Here is a 19,228-nt window from a genome sequence, read left to right on the forward strand (position 1 = left end):
TTATGCACAGTAATAGTCACCTGCACACACAGATATCCCCCTAAAATAGCTAAAACTAAAAACAAACTAAAAACTACTTCCAAAAATATTCAGCTTTGATATTAATGAGTTTTTTGGGTTCATTGAGAACATGGTTGTTGTTCAATAATAAAATTAATCCTCAAAAATACAACTTGCCTAATAATTCTGCACTCCCTGTATAGAACCTCTTAATCAATATTTTGTGGAAGCAGGTGTATCGAAGCCCTCAATCAGTATTTTGTGGAAGCAGGTGTATTGCAGGCCTCAATCAATATTCGGTGATAGCAGGTATATCGCACCCCTCAATCTGTTTTTTGTGGAAGCAGGTATATAGAACCCCTTAATTAATATTTGGTGGAAGCAGGTATATCGCACCCCTGAATCTGTATTTTGTGGAAGCAGGTATATCACACTACTCAATCAGTATTTTGTGGAAGCAGATGTGGCGCAGGCCTCAATCAGTATTTGGTGGAAGCAGGTATATCGCAATCCTTAATCTGTATATAGTGGAAGCAGGTATATAGAACCCCTTAATCAATATTTGGTGAAAGCAGCTATATCGCACCCTTTAATCTGTATTTTGTGGAAGCAGGTATATCAAACCCCTTAATCAGTATTTTGCGGAAGCAGGTGTATCGCAGGCCTCAATCAGTATTTTGTGGAAGCAGGTGTATCGCAGGCCTCAATCAGTATTTTGTGGAAGCAGGTGTATCGCAGGCCTCAATCAGTATTTTGTGGAAGCAGGTGTATCGCAGGCCTTAATCAGTATTTGGTGGAAGCAGGTATATCGGAACTCTCAATCAGTATTTTGTGGAAACAGTTATATAGAACCCCTTAATAAATTTTTGGTGGAAACAGGTTTATTGCACCCCTCAATTAGTATTTTGTAAAAGCAAGTGTATCGCAAGCCTCAATCAATATTTGGTAGAAGCAGGTATATCGTACCCCTCCATCTGTATTTTGTGGAAGCAGGAATATAAAACACCTTAATCAATATTTTGTGGAAGCAGGTAGATCACACCCCTCAATCAGTAATTTGTGGAAACAGGTATATAGAACCTCTTAATCAATATTTTGTGGAAGCAGGTGTATCGAAGCCCTCAATCAGTATTTTGTGGAAGCAGGTGTATCGCAGGCTTCAATCAATATTTGGTGATAGCAGGTATATCGCACCCCTCAATCTGTTTTTTGTGGAAGCAGGTATATAGAACCCCTTAATTAATATTTGGTGGAAGCAGGAATAACGCACCCCTTAATCTGTATTTTGTGGAAGCAGGTATATCAAACCCCTTAATCAGTATTTTGCGGAAGCAGGTATATCGCACTACTTAATCAGTATTTTGTGGAGCAGGTGTATCGCAGGCCTCAATCAGTATTTGGTGGAAGCAGGTATATCGCAACCCTCAATCTGTATTTTGTGGAAGCTGGAATATAGAACCCCTTAATCAATATTTTGTGGAAGCAGGTATTTTGCACCCCTCAATCAGTATTTTGTGGAAGCAGGTATATAGAACCCCTTAATCAATATTTGGTGGAAGCAGGTATATCGCACCCCTCAATCTGTATATTGTGGAAGAAGGTATATCAAATCAGTATTTTGCAGAAGCAGGTATATTGCACCCCTCAATACCTATTTTGTGGAAGATGTTGTATCACAGGCCTCAATCAGTATTTGGTGGAAGCAAGTGTATCGTAATCCTCAATCAGTAATTTGTGGAAACAGGTATATAGAACCTCTTAATATTTGGTGGAAGCAGGTGTATCGAAGCCCTCAATCAATGTTTGATAGAACCCCTCAATCTGTATTTTATGGAAGCAGTAATATATAACACCTTAATCAATATTTGGTGGAAGCAGGTATATCGCACCCCTCAATCTGAATTTTGTGCAAGCAGGTATATCGCACCCCTTAATCTGTATTTTGTGGAAGCAGGTATATCAAACCCCTTAATCAGTATTTGGTGGAAGCAGGTATATCGCAACCCTCAATCAGTATTTTGTGGAAACAGGTATTTAGAACCCTTTAATCAATTTTTTGTGGAGGCAGGTTTATCGCACCCCTCAATCAGTATTTTGTAAAAGCAGGTGTATCGCAGGCCTCAATTAATATTTGGTAGAAGCAGGTATATCGTACCCCTCAATCTGTATTTTGTGGAAGCAGGAATATATAACACCTTAATCAATATTTTGTGGAAATAGGTATATCGCACCCCTTAATCTGTATTTTGTGGAAGCAGGTATATCAAACCCCTTAATCAGTATTTTGCGGAAGCAGGTATATCGCAACCCTCAATAACTATTTTATGGAAGCTGTTGTATCGCAGGCCTCAATCAGTATTTTGTGGAAGCAGGTGTATCGCAGCCCTCAATCAGTAACTTGTGAAAACAGGTATATAGAACCTCTTAATCAATATTTGGTGGAAGCAGGTGTATTAAAGCCCTCAATCAGTATTTTGTGGAAGCAGGTATATCTCACCCATCAATCTGTTTTTTGTGGAAGCAGGTATATAGAACCACTTAATCAGTATTTTGTGGAAGCAGGTATATAGATCTCCTTAATCAATATTTGGTGGAAGTAGGTATATCAATCCCCTAAATCAGTATTTTGTGGGAGCAGGAATATATAAGGGTTTTATATACATGCTTCCACAAAATACTAATTAAGGGGAAACAGTATTTTGTGGAAGCAGGTATATTGCAACCCACGAAATGTAAGGAACCGTACTCACTCGACCATTGTACAGAAGCAGGGACACCCCAAAGTTCATCAAAGCAGGGGCGTTGCTAGGTTAAAACATTCGGGGCCTGGGCCCCTGTTGTTTTGTCCCAGGCCCCGAATGTACTGCCTGCCTTCTAGATACAACTGTATTGCCATCCTCAGGACGGCAATACAATTGAATCTAATGCCCTGCAAGAACTGAAGGACCTGTGATGACATCACAGGTCATGTGATCAGTGCTAAATGCAGTAGCTGAAAAGGACCTGCAAAGATGTCACAGTCATGTGACAAGTGCAGGAGAGGATGGCTCAGCTGTGAAGAGAAGTCCTGGGAAGAAGCTGTGGTGAGGTCTGCTACATGAGGAGAGGTAAGTGAAGGGGTAGATTACTCAGTGTGAGGGGCAAAGTAATTTTGGGAGTTGTAGTTATTTAACTGGGACTGTATGTTAGGGCTAAAGGGAGGGAAGTTATTTACATGGGACAGTGGGGTGGAGTGATGTTATTTACATGGGACTGAAAGTTGAGGGAGTGATGTTATTTACATAGGGATGCATGTTGGAGGTGGCTGGGGCAGGGTGATGTTATTAACATGGGACTATATGTTGAAGGCTGCTGTGGGAGGGAGTGATATTATTTACATGGGACTGAATGTTGAGGGGTAATGTGATTTACATGGGACTGCATGTTGGAGGTGGCTGGGGAGGGGGTGATTTTATTTACATGGGACTGTATGTTGAAAGTGACTGGGGAGGATGTGATGTTATTTACATGGGACTGAATATTGAGGGGGTGATGTTATTTACATGGGACTGTATGTTGAATGCGGCTGGGGAGGGTGTAATGTTATTTACGTGGGACTGTATTTTGTGGGGGGCAGGAGAGATGGTGTGATGTTATTTACAAGGGACTGTATTTTAGAGGGGGCTGTAGATAGAAAGTAATGTTATTTACATGGGACTGTATATTGGAGGGGGCTGGAGAGATGATGTGATGGTATTTTCATGGCACTCTATGGCGGAGAAGGGAAATAATGCTATTTACATGGGACTGTATGGTGGAGGGGCTGAGGAATTATAATTTTTGAGGAGAGTATACAGAGGAATATAACTACAGGGGGCACTGCAGGGAGCATTATAAATACTGGGGGCGCTTCAAGGCGAGCATTATAAAAGTAGGGGGCAATATAAATACTGGGGACACTGTGTGGGCATTATAACAGTAGGGGGCATTATAAATACTGGGAGGGCTTCAGGGCGAGCATTATAACAGTAGGGGGCAATATAAATACTGGGGCACTTCTGGGTGAGCATTATAACAGTAGGGGGCATTATAAATACTGGGGGCACTGTGGGGGCATTTTAAATCCAGGGGACATTAGGCGTTCTTATTACTACTGGGGGCTCTATAAGAGGGACTTATAGATCTGCATTATTTCTACTAAGAGCACTGTGGGAGTCTTATTACTACTGAGGGGTCAGTAGATAGCTTTATTACCACTGGGGGAACAATAGGGGGGCCTTATTTCTACTAGTGGCTCTGTAAGGGCATTATTAATACTGGAGGGCTCTTCAACTTAAAGGGGCACTCTTGGGGAGCATTATCACAGTTGGCGACACTGTAGAAGCATTATTACTAATGAGGGCCTTCTAGAAGGGAATTACTATTGGTGGGACTATGAGGAGCACTATTACTATGGGGGCACTCATTTTTCTTCAGAATAGTATTTGGGGTACAGAAAAATGAGGATGCTTAGATGAGACGAGGCGCGGCTGAGAGAAGTTGTCCAGACGGAATGGAGAAGATGATGACAGAGAAGATCTACATCAGAGGAGACGTCACTTGAGAGAAACTGGATGTGAGAGGTACGTGCTGCTACGGATGGAGTAGAGTTAACACTCCTGTTTTCTGAGATTTCTGAGTTGAGTTATCTAATGTAAGCAAACACCTTTAATTCTTTTTCAATGGCTTTTGTGTCAAGATAACGCGATGAGTTAAGAAATTTGAGTTAAGAGCTGGAGTGCTAACCCTGCTACATCTGTATATAGCTGTATAGCTATAGCGGGCTTAGGGGTCAGTTGGTCGACTTAGAGAATTGGGCTATATGCATTGGGGCTTGGGCCCCGGATCTTTGAGACCCTAGCAATGCCCCTGCATCAAAGTCTTCTTTATTTAGGCTTTTCCAAATAAGTACAGCTGATAAATCCGGATCACAGCTGGGTCAAACCATCACAGCACCCTCTGACAGTGTTACCTCACACTGACTACTTTCTTCCCCAGACTGAGACACACCTAAGTCCAGCAGCAAGATTAAATAGAATCCCTGGACATGAGCATGCCCCAAGTCCCAGACTGGAGCATGGGGAACAGGCACCCACCCAGCACATTGCCTGTTCCCAGTAAAAACCCGACCCGGACTAGCTGGAACCAGTTATGCTATCTATCATGGTGTCCACCAACTACCTTTAGTGGACACCTAATCTAAGGGCCTTTACTCCACCAAGGCCGGGCACCTTGGTGACACGTTCCCGCTGCAAACAAAACCCCTTTTAGAATGCTTTACTGCAGCATTCTGGGTGAAACATATCTCCCATTATAAATGACTCTTGTCACTGCCTCACAGTCACTATTAGGCTCATTTCACACTTCACTTATTTGGTCAGTTATGGGTCAAAAACACAGAACAGGGGCAAATCTTTTCACGGTGCCTGCTAGAATTAACTGACAGTGACCACATGACTGAAAAGTGAACTCAGCCTTACATATCAATGTTAGCGTCAGGTATAATGTACTTAACCGTGCAGTGGCCCAAGATTCTACTATAGAGTGAAAGGGCGGTCTCATTTGATAGAAATAGTGAACCCATGACAGAATGGAGAGGGTGTCAGCAGTAAGTGTGTGTTGACATCACTATTTATTTTTCCCTTCTTCTGATCTGTCAGAAGAACAACCACAAAAAAACAGATCCTGTCTTTTGAGCATCCACCTTCATGGTCAGTATTTAGTCAGTGATTGATCAGAATTTGTAAGGCAAAAACAGGAGTGGGTCAAAAAAAAAAAGACATGTAATGGAAATATTTGTGTTTTCCATTTTTCAGTTCTTCTAACAGATCAGAAGGGTAAAATAAATGATGATGTCAACAAGGCCAAACAGAGACACTAGTGGCCCCAGAACAGAGTGGTAAGGGTGGCAACAGCATGAGGAGTCAACATAGTAACCCAGTCACAGAGTGGGGGAGAGCCGGGCAACAGCAGTGGCAGTAAAAGCACAAGATGGTGGCAGCAGGTGTGTGGCATCAGGCGGGTATCAGCATCAGAATAGTGGCTGAAGCTTCTGGCCAGAAGTAATCAGCTATAATTCAAAATGTATGGCAGTATGTAATACCCCAGAGCGGTATTACCATTTCTGCACTTTGTTACTGTCTCTAATGGTTAACATTAATGCCATTTGTGCATTTATTTCCAGGTCCTTTACACTGTGCGTTTCTATTACTGTTATGTACATGTAATATGCCTGCTTCACCAGCAGATGGCAGTGTGTATCTGGCAGAGTGAGAGATCCTTAGGTAGAATGGAACTTACCATTCCATTCTCCCCCCTTTGGGCAGAAGTAGGCCAGTCCTGCTTGCTATCAAAAAGAGGTGTGACAGTTCTAGTTGGTTCAAGTTTAGACAGTTAGATATTGGGGCTGAGAACACATGAAAGATGTAGCAGCAAGGGGAAAATGTTCTCCAGCTGTGGCAGGAGTCTTTCCAAAGGGAATTAGCTCATAGAGCCCCATGACTCCTTGCTAATTTACTTATTGAGTGTCAGGAGGGGGTCAACAGCCAAAGGAAACCCAATCCAGGGATACTAGAACCGCCCTAAAGTCCAGCTACCAGACTAAAGCCGAGTTTAGCACAACAGAGGGAGAAAACAGAGTTATCAAGTTTGCCTGCCAGTTTATGGCAACTCCTGCTGGAACCAAGAAAAAGCCTGAATATTGTCTGGATGCAAATTGATGCAAGTAAAGCTGTTGAACTTTATAAGAGTCTGGACTTAGCTTATTCTCGACCATTACTCATCCCCTTTATTGCTTCGGAGCCAAATCCTAAGGATCGATGGTATGCTTGTAGGAGCACCGTGACAAACACAGAGACTATTTAGGACCGCACCACACCACTCAGCATTCCTAAAAACCTAGGACACAATCGGCCATGGAAATGTGGCACGTTGCAAATACAATGCAGTCAGAACATTACTGCCGGAATGATCTAGTCTGATGCATCAGGCACCGGAGTGGAAATCCTGGCTGATACACGCCTCATTCATTTTGTGTTGAAAGGTGAGTTCTCTTTGAGGTAAGTATGCCCCTTGCCGCACTAAACACCCATTCTGATGCTACACTACTGGGCGGGCCTTAAAGCTTCACCAGGCCAAACTTGCCCAGTTTCAGCCACAATTCAAGTTTGGCTGCTCAGTAGTCCAAGGCATCTGAGATCTGCAGTGACATGGTGCACTCCAAGTATGCCACCACCTGCTGGTCCAGGTTCTGCTCCAAGTCCTACTGCTGTTTGCTGGTTTCTTCAGTTGGCGGGTGAAGAAACGTGCTCTTTATAGACTGGAGACTCAAGTTAGTGCTGACTGAGCTACTGCTGCTCCTGCCCCCTCCTTCAGCAGTCATGGCAGTGGAGCATGAGTGCAGAGGGTTCCCCCGGTCAGTTCTTTGTAAAAATGGGCGATGGCGCACCATAGGCAGCAACCAACCGACTACAAAGGATGTCTCAATAGTAGTTGAGTTTATCATCCCTCTCAGCAGGTGTAAAAATGGCTCCCATTTTGGCCCGATAGCGAGGGTCTAATCGTGGAGAGCCAGTAATTCCTCTGCCAAATGGTGATAATGCGGTTCTCACTACGCAAGCAACTCAGCACGCATCTGCTCAAGGGAATCGGAGGGACTTCCTGTCTCCATCTTCACTACATACTGCCACTGTCTGTCGGAGTCATCTGCCTGGTCTTCCTCATCGCCCTCATCATGCTCCTCCTGTTCCTCTCCTGTCGCTTGGGCACATAAACCACCTATTTCTATAAACAACTCCTGGGCATTAGAGATGAGCGAATTGAAGTTGATGAAGTGGAATTCGATCCGAAATTCAGGAAAAATTTGATTCGCACCGAAACCAAATTTCCTCACGCTTTGTGGTAAGTAATGAATCACATTCTTTCCTAAAATGGCTGCTGCATGTGTGAGGACATAGAGCGAGGAACTCTGGGAAGGCGGGATCACCCATAAAGCCATGGATGCAGCCAATCAGCAGCCAGACAGCCCTGTGATGTCACAGCCCTCTAAATACCCTCAGCCATATTGGATTCTGCCATTTTGCAGTGTACTTAGTGCGTCTGTTTACCTGTACCTGTGTTCTGGTTTTGACCTTCGGTAAGAGGGTGTCAGCATGTTCTTCCGTGTAGGCTGGTTGATTTTGGCATGCTGGCTGCAGTATCTAGTGTGAACCTGCCTGTGTGTGTGTACCCCCTTTGGCTGTATCGTCTCCCTGTGGGTATGTCAGGTTGGTTGCGCTCTTTCGTACTGGCTGTGGTGTTCCGTGCATGCTGGTTGTTAGGGGCAATGTCCTGTATCGCAGCTAGGTATGCTGTGGTTTCTGGTTACCCCTGACCTGATTTGGTACCTCCCTGTTTGGTTTTCATGGGGTTAACCTCCCCTGGTTGGTTCCTGGGTGGGTCCTTTCAGGTGCACTCATTAGGCTGCCTTTGAGCGTGGAGTGTTGAGGTCAGTCTTGTTCAGTCTGTTCTGTCTTGTCTTGGGGGTGTTTCACCCTTCTGCTCTGTTGAGGTCAGTCTGTTCTGTCTTGTCTTGTGGGTGTTTCACCCTTCTGCTCTGTGCAGTCTGTCTGTCTATGTTTGTCTTGCCAGGTTTTGCCTTTTGCTGCTGACCCAAGGGTTCCTACCATCTACACCTCGGTGTGTTCCGCCTGGTTCTGAATAGTTGTCTTCTGGCCCTGTACCTCGCCTTGTATCTGTATTGTTTGTCTTCAGGCCCTGTATCTTGCCTTGTATCTGTCCTGTATTTGTATAGCCTAGCAGAGCTTATCTGCGTCTGGATAGCCTAGCAGAGCTGATCAGCGTCTGTTCCTGTTCATTCGTATTTCTGTTCATGTCTGTCTGGCAGTCCTTACTGTTCTGGTGTTCTGTTCATGTATAGCCTAGCAGAGCTTATCTGCGTCTGATCTATGTTACTGTTATTGTCTGTCTGGCAGTCCTTACTGCTTCTGGTGTTCCATTCATGTCTGTCCATGTAGGCCTTCGGAAGAGGCTTCCTGTGTTCCCCAGAGGGGGAGTGCCTGTATGCCTGAATGCCTATTCTCTGTCTTTGTGCAGCTCTTCCTGGGGCCGCCTTGCTTCTATTGCTTGGGGTGCAGGTACCTGCTTCTGCCTCTGTTCCGTTTTTCCTACCTGTCTGTGGACTCAATGTACTGTCGGTGCCTTGTCTGGGATCTCCGTGCCGTCTGATCCTGCTGCCACTGGGTTTACGCTCTGGAGTAGCCCCTTGTAACTACCCTAACGTCCCAAGCCTATCCTCACCATCTGAGGCTCTAGTGAAGACCAGGTAGCTGTTTAGTTACACCCCTCCCGGTTATTGCTAGTCAGTGGCGCAGTGGGTTCACACCCACTGATCTGTTTCAGTACATTGAGGTCTTCTGTTATAGTCATTGTTACATGTCTTGGTTCCTTTGTATTAAGTTATGTGTTCAGTGGTCCTTGGCCTGTTTGCCTTGTCCTGCTCGTATGACGTACAGGAGGTCCTCCTGGGGACACCTGGCACTTGACACTGAACTACTATAGAAACATCCTTTGTAGTAAGTTGGCCGCTGCCTATCTGCACAATCGTCCATCCTCTCGCAGGTGTCACCGGGGGACCCTCTGCACTCCCGTTCCACTGCCATGGCTGCTGGGGAGGGTTGGGGTGGCAGGAGCAGTACCAGCTCCATCAGCAGCATGAGTCTAGAGTCGCTGATGAGCAGCTTTCTTCACCCACATAGAAACTACTCACCAGCAGCTAAACATAAAGCAAATCCTGAACCAGCAGGTGGTGGCATACTTGGAGTGCACCCTGCCAGCCGTCATTGAAGATCCGCTGGACTACTGGGCAGCCAAACTGGATTTGTGGCCGTAACTGGCCAAGTTTGCCCTGGAAAAGCTGTCCTGCCCTGCCAGTAGTGTGGCATCAGAGAGGGTGTTTAGTGTGGCGGGGGCCATAGTTACCCCAAGAAGAACTCGCCTGTCCACCCAAAATGTGGAAAGACTGACCTTTGTCAAGATGAATCAGGCGTGGATCAGCCAGAATTTCCACCCACCAATGCCTGATGCATCAGACTAGATCATCCATGGTGCCACACCAACACTTTGACAAAAGAAACCGGTTTCTTCTGGCTACCTGCCTCAGCTACTATTCTGATGCTGCCACCCACCTGATGCCACACATCTGATGCCAAGTGTTCCTTCTTTCACCCACCATCTTTAGCTGGTACTGGTATTGCCACCCACCTCCCCACTCTGTCAACGGGGCACTCTGTGGTCTCCTCATGCTGTTGCCACCTCCACACTATGTCACCTTGCCACTCTGTGGCCTCCTGATGCTGGCGCCACCTCCACACTCTGTCATTGTGCCACTGTCACAGTGTAGGGGGAGGGTAGGAACACCAGAAGGAAAATGATCATGAACTAGGCCTCAAGTCTAGGTAAAGGGAAATGTTGACCACCTAAGGAAACCCTAAAGCTAGCCCTGACTCCTGTCAGTATGAATAGACCCTGAAGTTGGGAATATTCATACACCGTAAACCTAGGCCCCAGAAACCCTGAAAAGCCCTAGGATTAGTGACAGGGTCTGAGATTACTGGTTCCTTCCCAGATAAACGAACCAGCTTCTCCCTGAGGCCTAGTAAACAACAAGCAAATGGGAGAAACAAAATACCAACAGAAGTAGACTTATCTTCAATAGGAAGTGGATGAGCAGGAACTAAGATGAGGACAACACACCAGCTCTTCCAAATCTAAGCAGAGAATATGTGAACAAGTGAAAACAGATAAGCTGTCAGATAACCTAACGTGCAGCCAGTCTCTCATATCTTCTAACATCTGTCACTGGAGGGACCGTGACTGTACCCCCCTTTCTACGGGTGACCTCCGGACCCCCAGGACGGACCTTATCCGGATGGGCCCTGTGAAAAGCTTTCACAAGGCGACTAGCATTAACGTTGGCCACTGGAACCCACATTCTCTCCTCTGGACCCACATTCTCTCCTCGTAACCCTTCCAGTGAACGAGGTATTGAAGGAATCTACGGAGAATTCGTAAGTCCACTATCCTGGCGATCTGAAACTCAAAACTACCATCCATCATGACAGGAACGGGAGGCAAGGAGGATGGTTTAGCAGGTTCGACAGCAATGATTTGTGGAAAACATTATGAATTTTTAAAGCCTGCGGAAATTCAAGACAAAAGGCTACCGGGTTAATAATGGCAGAGATCTTATATGGACCAATAAACCTTGAACCCAACTTCCAAGTAGGTACCTTCAACTTTCTTGTGGACAGCCACACAGAATCACCCACTCTCAGGTCCGGACCACTCATACGTCTCTTATCAGCCATCCGTTTATACTTGTTGCCCATATTATTTTTTTATTATTTTGAATTTTCCGCCAAATAGATGACAAAGAAGAGGAAAATCTTTCCTCTTCAGGTATACCAGAATAATCAGTACCAGAAAATGTGCCAAACTGCAGATGGAACCCATATGCCCCAAAAAACGGCGACTCCTGCCTACGGTTATTTATGGCAAACTCGGCCAAAGACAAAAGTGAAGATCACTCCTCCTGGTTCTCTGAGACAAAACATCTCAAATATGTCTCCAGATTCTGGTTAATGCATTCAGTCTGTCCTTTCGACTGAGGATGAAAGGCCGAAGAGAAGGACAATTGTACACCCAGGAGAGTACAGAACTGAGTCCCCCTATCAGACACCACATCAGAGGGAATACTATGTAGCTTTCCGATGTTATCGGCAAACACTTGTGCGAGAGTTTTAGCATTAGGTAGACCTGATAATGCTATAAAGTGCGACAACTAGCTGAAGTGATCAACAACCACCAGAATTACAGTTTTTCCTGAGGAATTCGGCAAATCTGTGATAATGTCCATGGTCGGCATGGGATGGACAACGGAAGTAGAGACCCTAAAGGCCAAGTATGTGTCACCTTAGTACACGCACAAGTAACACAAGCTGACATACAACCCTCAACACATTTACGCAACCCCAGCCTCCAGAATCCACGAGAAATTAGATCGACAGTGGATCTGCTCCCAGGGTGTCTTGTAAGAACTGTACAGTAATGTTCCCAGAGGACAGGGTTCAGGTGCATCTCCCTGGGCCTCCCACACCTCTGCCTCAAGGTCAGAATAAAAGGTAGATATTACCACCCCTTTAGCCAATATTGGACCAGGATCTTCCAAAATACTCCCCCCCACACCTTCCCCAGGAAAGTTACGCGACAAAGTGTCCGCCTGACATTCTTAACCTCAGGGCGATAGGTGACAGCAAAATTAAATCTTGTAAAAAACAATGACCATCTGGCCTGCCTTGGGTTGAGACGTTTAGCCGACTCCAGGTAAGCCAGATTTTTGTGATAATTACCGTAATAGGATGAATCGCTCCTTCCAACCAATGACGCCATTCCTCAAAAGCCAACTTAATGGCCAGCAACTCTCTATTACCCACGTCATAATTATTTTCAGCAGTTCAGAGCTTCTTAGAGAAGAATACACATGGGCGCCATTTACTAGGTGAAGGGCCCTGCGACAAGACTGCTCCTACACCTACCTCGGATGCCTCAACTTCTACAATGAATGGCTGTGACATATCCGGTTGCACCACTATAGAAGCAGAAGCAAAACATTCCTTCACCGCTAAAAAGGCTCGTAATGCCTCATTAGACCAGACTGAGAGATCTGATCTTTCCTAGTCATGTCCGTTAAAAGTTTAACCACAGTCGAGTATTTTAAAATGAATTTACGGTAGTAGTTGGTGAACCCCAAAAACCACATAAGCGCTTTCAGATTTTCGGGTCGATCCTAGTCCAACACAACATGGACCTTCTCTGGATCCATACGAAAACATAAAGTTGAGAGTAAGTAACCCAGGAATTTCACTTTCTAAACTGCAAATACACACTTTTACAACTTAGCATACTATTTATTTTTTACTTAGGATCTGTAACACTTGTCTCACATGATGAAATGTTGAAAAATCGCAGGGGCATTGGTTGACCCAATGGGCAACCTAGCCCTGGGAACAAGGTTGACGGGGCAATGATACTCCCAATGTGGAGGTAACTCCTGGTTTCCACTTTCAGAGAATACATCAGAAAAATCTGAAATAAATGAAGGTACAACTTTAGTGGTTACAACAAAAAGCGATGTGCTAACAACAGTTGTCTATGCAATAATCACTCCAATCAAGAATCTGTCTTGCTTGCAAATCGATGGTAGGATTAGGTTTGCTTAACCATGGTAACCCTAGCACCAATGGAGCAGGCAGACCCTTCAGCACAAAACACGAAATAGATTCTTGATGAAAATCACCCAATTTTAAACAGATGTCCTGCACCATTTGTGACAAATATTTCTGTGTGAGTGGGCCGAAATATTTTTGTCAAATGCACTTGTAGTCAAACCATGCATACGGACAAACTGACCATCATCTAGGTTAATCCCTGCCCCACTGTCAATAAACACTTCAATTTCCACAGTTTTGGAATCTAGCACCACCTCGGCAGACAGGACAAATCGGGTACTACCGGCAAATGACAAAAGTAAATTCTCAGATTCCCCACCCACACCACCAAGAGTGAGATGAGGATTAAACATTTCTTTTTGACCTTGATGCTGAACATATGGACATACGTTAACAAAATGTCCCTTCTAGACGCTGAAGGTGGGAATATTCATACACCGGAAAAGTAGGCCCTAGAAACCCTGAAAAGCCCTAGGATTAGTGACAGGGTCTGAGACTACTGGTTCCTTCCCAGATGAACGAACCAGCGTCTCCCTAAGGCCTAGTAAACAAGAAGCAAATGGGAGAAACAAAATACCAAGTACACTTATCTTCAATATAAAGTGGATGAGCAGGAACTCAGATGAGGACAACACACCAGCTCTTCCAACTCCAGGCAGAGAATATCAACCGCATGGTATGAAGTATGAGTCCAGAATAAATAGAGGAGCAGTAATGACCACAAGCTACACCTGAGACAAGAGGTATGGTCATTGCCAACCACAACACTGCAACAAGTGAAAACAGATAAGCTGTCAGATAACCTAACGTGCAGCCAGTCTCTCAGATCTTCTAACCTCTGGAGGGACCATGACAGCCACTCTGTGGCCTCCTGATGCTGCCGCCGCCTCCACGCTGTGATTTTGCCACTCTGTGGCCTCCTGATGCTTCCGCCACCTCTACACTGTCATTGTGCCATTCTGTGGCCTCCTCCTAATGCTGCCACCACCTCCAGACTTTGTCATTGGGCTACTCTGTGGTCTCCTCATGCTGCTTCCACCTCACCACTATGTCATAGGGCCACTCTGTGGACTTCTCATGCTGTTCCCACCCTCCCTACTTCATGAGTGGGCCACTATTTTGCCTTTCGGCCTGGCTGACATCATCATTTATTTGACCCTTCTTCTGATCTGTCAGAAGGAAGGAAAAATGAGACGCACAACAGATCCTGTCTGTGTAGCAGCTGGAAGGCCTGTATGGTCCCATCAGAATTGGCTTGTGATTTGGTAGCTAAAAGCAGGAGTGGGTACAAAACACAGAAGACATGCAAATATTCCATTCATGTGTCATCTCTGTTTTATATCCACTCCTGTTTTTTTTTGGCATTAGCAATACTGATAGATTACTGACCAAATGCTGACCGAGTGAAGGCAGATGCTCAACAGACAGGATCCGTTTTTGGGGGTTATTGTTCTGACAGATCAGAAGAAGGGAAAAATAATCAGTAACGTCAACACAAACTTACTGCTGACACCCTCTCCACTCGGGGGGCTCTACTTGTATAAGCATTTAAAGGATAACTGTCACATTTAGACCCTAATTTAAATTTTCATATATGTAGTTACTAATAACATGATATTCTAGAATCAGTTACTATTAGACTAACTTACCCCATATTTAATAAGATTTAGCCCTTAGCAACCAGTCTGCATAAAAGTGCAATTTCACTATTCAGTTAAGATGGCCGCCGCTGCCCTCACCCTGAGGCTAATCCCGCCTCCCCTCACTACCCACAATGCATTGAGATCCTCACATGCACTAGCCAGTAACAATAGCCCCCCAAAAGTGTCAGTAAGGCTACTTTCACATTTGTGTTCGGGGCTCCGCTTGTGAGCTCCGTTTGAAGGCTCTCACAAGCGGCCCCGAACGCATCCATCCTGCCCTAATGCATTCTGAGTGGATGCGGATCCGCTCAGAATGCATCAGTCTGGCAGCGTTTGGGCTCCGCTCCGCTTAGCAGGCGGACACCTGAACGCTGGCAGGCGGACACCTGAACCTGGCCGTGCGGAGGTAAACGGATCCGTCCAGACTTACAATGGAAGTCAATTGGGACGGATCCGTTTGAATTTGACACAATATGGCTCAATTTTCAAACTGATCCGTCCCCCATTGACTTTCAATGTAAAGTCTGGACGGATCCGTCTGCGGCAACTTTCACACATAGAATTTTTTTTACAATATAATGCAGACGGATCCGTTCTGAACGGATCCATGGTCTGCATTATATGAGCGGATCCGTCTCAGACGGATCCGCTCTGAACGCAAATGTGAAAGTAGCCTAACCAGAGCTCTCCCCCTAAAGGGTTAATCTCCTGCAGCACAAAGGGGTCCTCTTACCACATGTTGCTTTCATTTATACACTGAGCAGATGGTAGATCTCCCTTCCCTGGTCTGCGCTGCTTCAACTCTGCATTCTCCTGCTCTGCTGAGTGATGGAGCATCTGCCAAGCGCATGGACAGGGAGAAGTGCACACAGCCCAGGCACTGTTATCAGCTGCTGGGGAGGATCTGGCTTTAATCATTTACTTACAGTCCCTGGCTGTCAGTAATGTGAGCCTGCACGCTGCGTGCTCCGTCTATCAACAGATAGACGGACCATGCCTAGCAACCCAATTTTAAGCACAGGTAAAAATAGGCAGTACAGGGAACAAAAATGTGGAATTAGGGGGTAATTGAATACACAGTGAAAACTTGAAATAGGGCCATCAAGGTGACATTAATCACCACAATCCAATACAAAAAAAAATAAAAAATACAACATTTATCCTTTGGTTCTGTAGACCTCTAAGTGGAATCAGCTGATGACTGTAAAAGGGCCCCGTGACTGCCCAAATAAGTGAAGCGTGCAGTGATTCTAAAAGCGACGCCTGTCATCTGCATGTCAAACTGACTCACAGTATTAGTTCACTACCACAGCAGACTCCCTATGTGTGTTACTGCAAGGAACAGTGTTCTACACCACTATAAAGGCTCTCTGCAGCCAGGAAATAGCAGTTTTTAACGCAATTCGCCACGAATACATTCAGATCTAACAGAATTTTTTCGGAAAATTCGGCGAACTGGCCAATTGAATTTTCAATAAATTTGCTCATCTCTTCTGGGCATTTATGACCTCCTTCTTGTCCTTATCCTCCTCTTCAGCCAGTTCAGCCCACACAGGGCTAAGGTAGCCATGAGATGTAGATGCCACGTCTCCTGTCCTCTGGCCAGTAAGATTTATCAGCATCTGATCCAGGATGTGAAGGAGTGGAATGACATAATTCATCCCATAGTCCTGGTGACAAATAAAGTGGCTTCCTCAAAGGACCTGAGCAAACGGCAGGTGTCAAGCATGAGTTGCCACTGACTAATGTCAAAGTTACACAGGGGAGTATTCCTGTCCACCTGATCATCAAGAAATTGTTCACGGCCTTCCTTTGCTCATATAGTCAGTCCAACATGTGGCGGTTGGAGTTCCAATGTGTGGAAACGTCTCAAGGAGGGCGTGTTTTATATGGTAAGAGTGACTGAAGTGCATGCAGTTTCCTGACTATTTTGAAGATATCTTGGGTGGAAGACTTCAGTAACTGGATTACAACTAGATTAAAGACGTGCATCACACAGGGCACACGGGTCAGCCCTCCTAGACACAATCTTCTTCCTGGTTCCGATCTTCAGTTGGCAAGGAGACAGCCAGCATTCAATGGCATAGGTAGGTTTAGAGTAGAACCTCCCTGAGAGCACCTTGGCACTGGTAGGCGGGCACAGATGTGTATTGTTTAAAATATGTTGGCTGAGAGTCTCAGATTTTATTATTAGAGTGAGGGCTTAGTCTATATATTATATGGTGCAGTATATTTTGTATCTCTTTCTGGAGTTTTTTTTTTTAATTAGTCTTGAAGGAGTGGCACCTTCAAGTGTGAATGTGCTTCTATCTTGGGAGTAGCAGTCTTGTGCACTTTTGCTCCTTATATCTAACAGGCGACCTTGATTAAAGGGAACCTGTCATCAACTTTATGCTGCCCATACTAATGGAATCATAAAGTAGAGACAGTTGAGTTGATTTCAGTGGTCTGTCATTTATAAGTTAAAAGTAAGTGGTTGCTGAGAATCAATATCACAAACATTGCAGACTAGGCCTGGAAAAGAGTCACGGCCACCTGAGAAGAGTCATGGTCATTCATAAATTCTTGCTCTCCCTGCCCACCTGCTGATAACTGACAGTCTTCTACCTAGTTTTCTTCCTTTTTCTCTAGGAGAGAACTGCCAATCATCAGCAGATGGGCGGGAGAGCAGGAGATTATGAATAACCATGACTCTTCTCAGGTAGATTTGACTCTTTTCAAGGCCTGGGCTGCTATGATTATGATTCTGGTTCTCAGCAACAACTTACTTTTAGCTCATGAGTGACACACATCTGAAATCAGCATTTCTGTCACTAATTTATGCTGCAATCAGTACAGTCAGCATAAAGTTGATGACAGGTTGCCTTTAAGTGGTACATATAGCTGTGTGGGCTCCTCCTCTCATTGGTTGCTTGATGCATACAGAAGTAACTAGGAGCAGCACATTATATGTGCAGGGTCTGCTCTCCTGACTACAGATGCCCAACGGCATAGGTAGGTTTAGAGAAGGACCTCCCTGACTGAGACCACCTTGGCGTGGGTAGGCGGGCACAGATGTGTTTTTATCAAAATATATTGGCTCAGATTTTATTATTAGAGTGAGGGCTTAGTCCATATATTATGTTTGCATTTATTGTTTTAGTTAATTATTTTCCGTGATTTTATAAATTAAGCCATGCATATCTGCATATTTACTATTGTATTGTATCTTTTTCCGTTATTTTTTTTTCAAGAATATAACTACTATAATACTGCCTCCTATGTATACTAATATACTGTAGCTACAATAATACAACCTCCTATGTATAAGAATAAAACTACTATGATCACTATAAGACTGTCCCCTATGTACAAACATATAACTGTATTACTTTGTTCGAGGAATTTTCTTTGTCTTTCTCCTGTGTTTCTGAGTAATTTCTGATCACTGCAGTGAAACTTGCTGTCTTGAAATATTACATTCTTGACAAATATTACCAGCTAGTCAAACAGATGAAACAAAAGAGCGGCTTGTAATCAACATTTATGAGGAGAATATTCAGAGTTCACATTTAGCAGAAATACATAATTTACAGGAGATTTTTCTGTAAGGTTTTAAATCTGTTATTTATTATTCAATATGTTCTGCTCAATCGGCAGCAGGTGCGCTGGGTTTTCAGATCTCTTAGAAAATTCTCTTTACCCTTGCGTCTTATAACACGGTCATCCCCGGCATTACAGTGGAAATTTACAAATGGGTATTATAAGATTGAGTAAAAAATGAGGGGAGTGAGGAGGGAAAGTAGACACCTAACTTATTTATTTATTTTATGCACTTATATAGTGCTGACATATTCCGCAATGCTTTACAGACATTAGCATCAAGCTGTCCCCAATGGAGCTCACAATCTAAGTTCCCAATCAGTGTTTCTTTGGAGTGTGTCAGGAAACTGGAGTACTCGGATGAAACCCACACAAACTTCATGCAGATGTTCTCCTTGGTCAGATTCGAACCTAGAACCCCAGCGCTGATGTTGCCCACTAAGTCAACTTGTCACATATGTGCAAAAAAATCATGGATCGTCAAGTGCTAGACTTCTCCATCTTAAATCTGGTACATCTAGAAAGGGTGGAGTTTACCCTGCAGACAAAGCACAGGGTTGATTGACTAGCCGAAAAAAATGCAGCTAAAAGGGAGCCTGTCACCTCCAAAATCAATAAGCATGCATAAAAGGTAGATGACCCAAAATATAATAATGAAATCTGCTCCTCTAATTCTGAGAAATGCTTCCTTTTATTTTC

Source organism: Bufo bufo, chromosome 2, assembly GCF_905171765.1.
Source record: "Bufo bufo chromosome 2, aBufBuf1.1, whole genome shotgun sequence".
Classification (NCBI taxonomy): domain Eukaryota; kingdom Metazoa; phylum Chordata; class Amphibia; order Anura; family Bufonidae; genus Bufo; species Bufo bufo.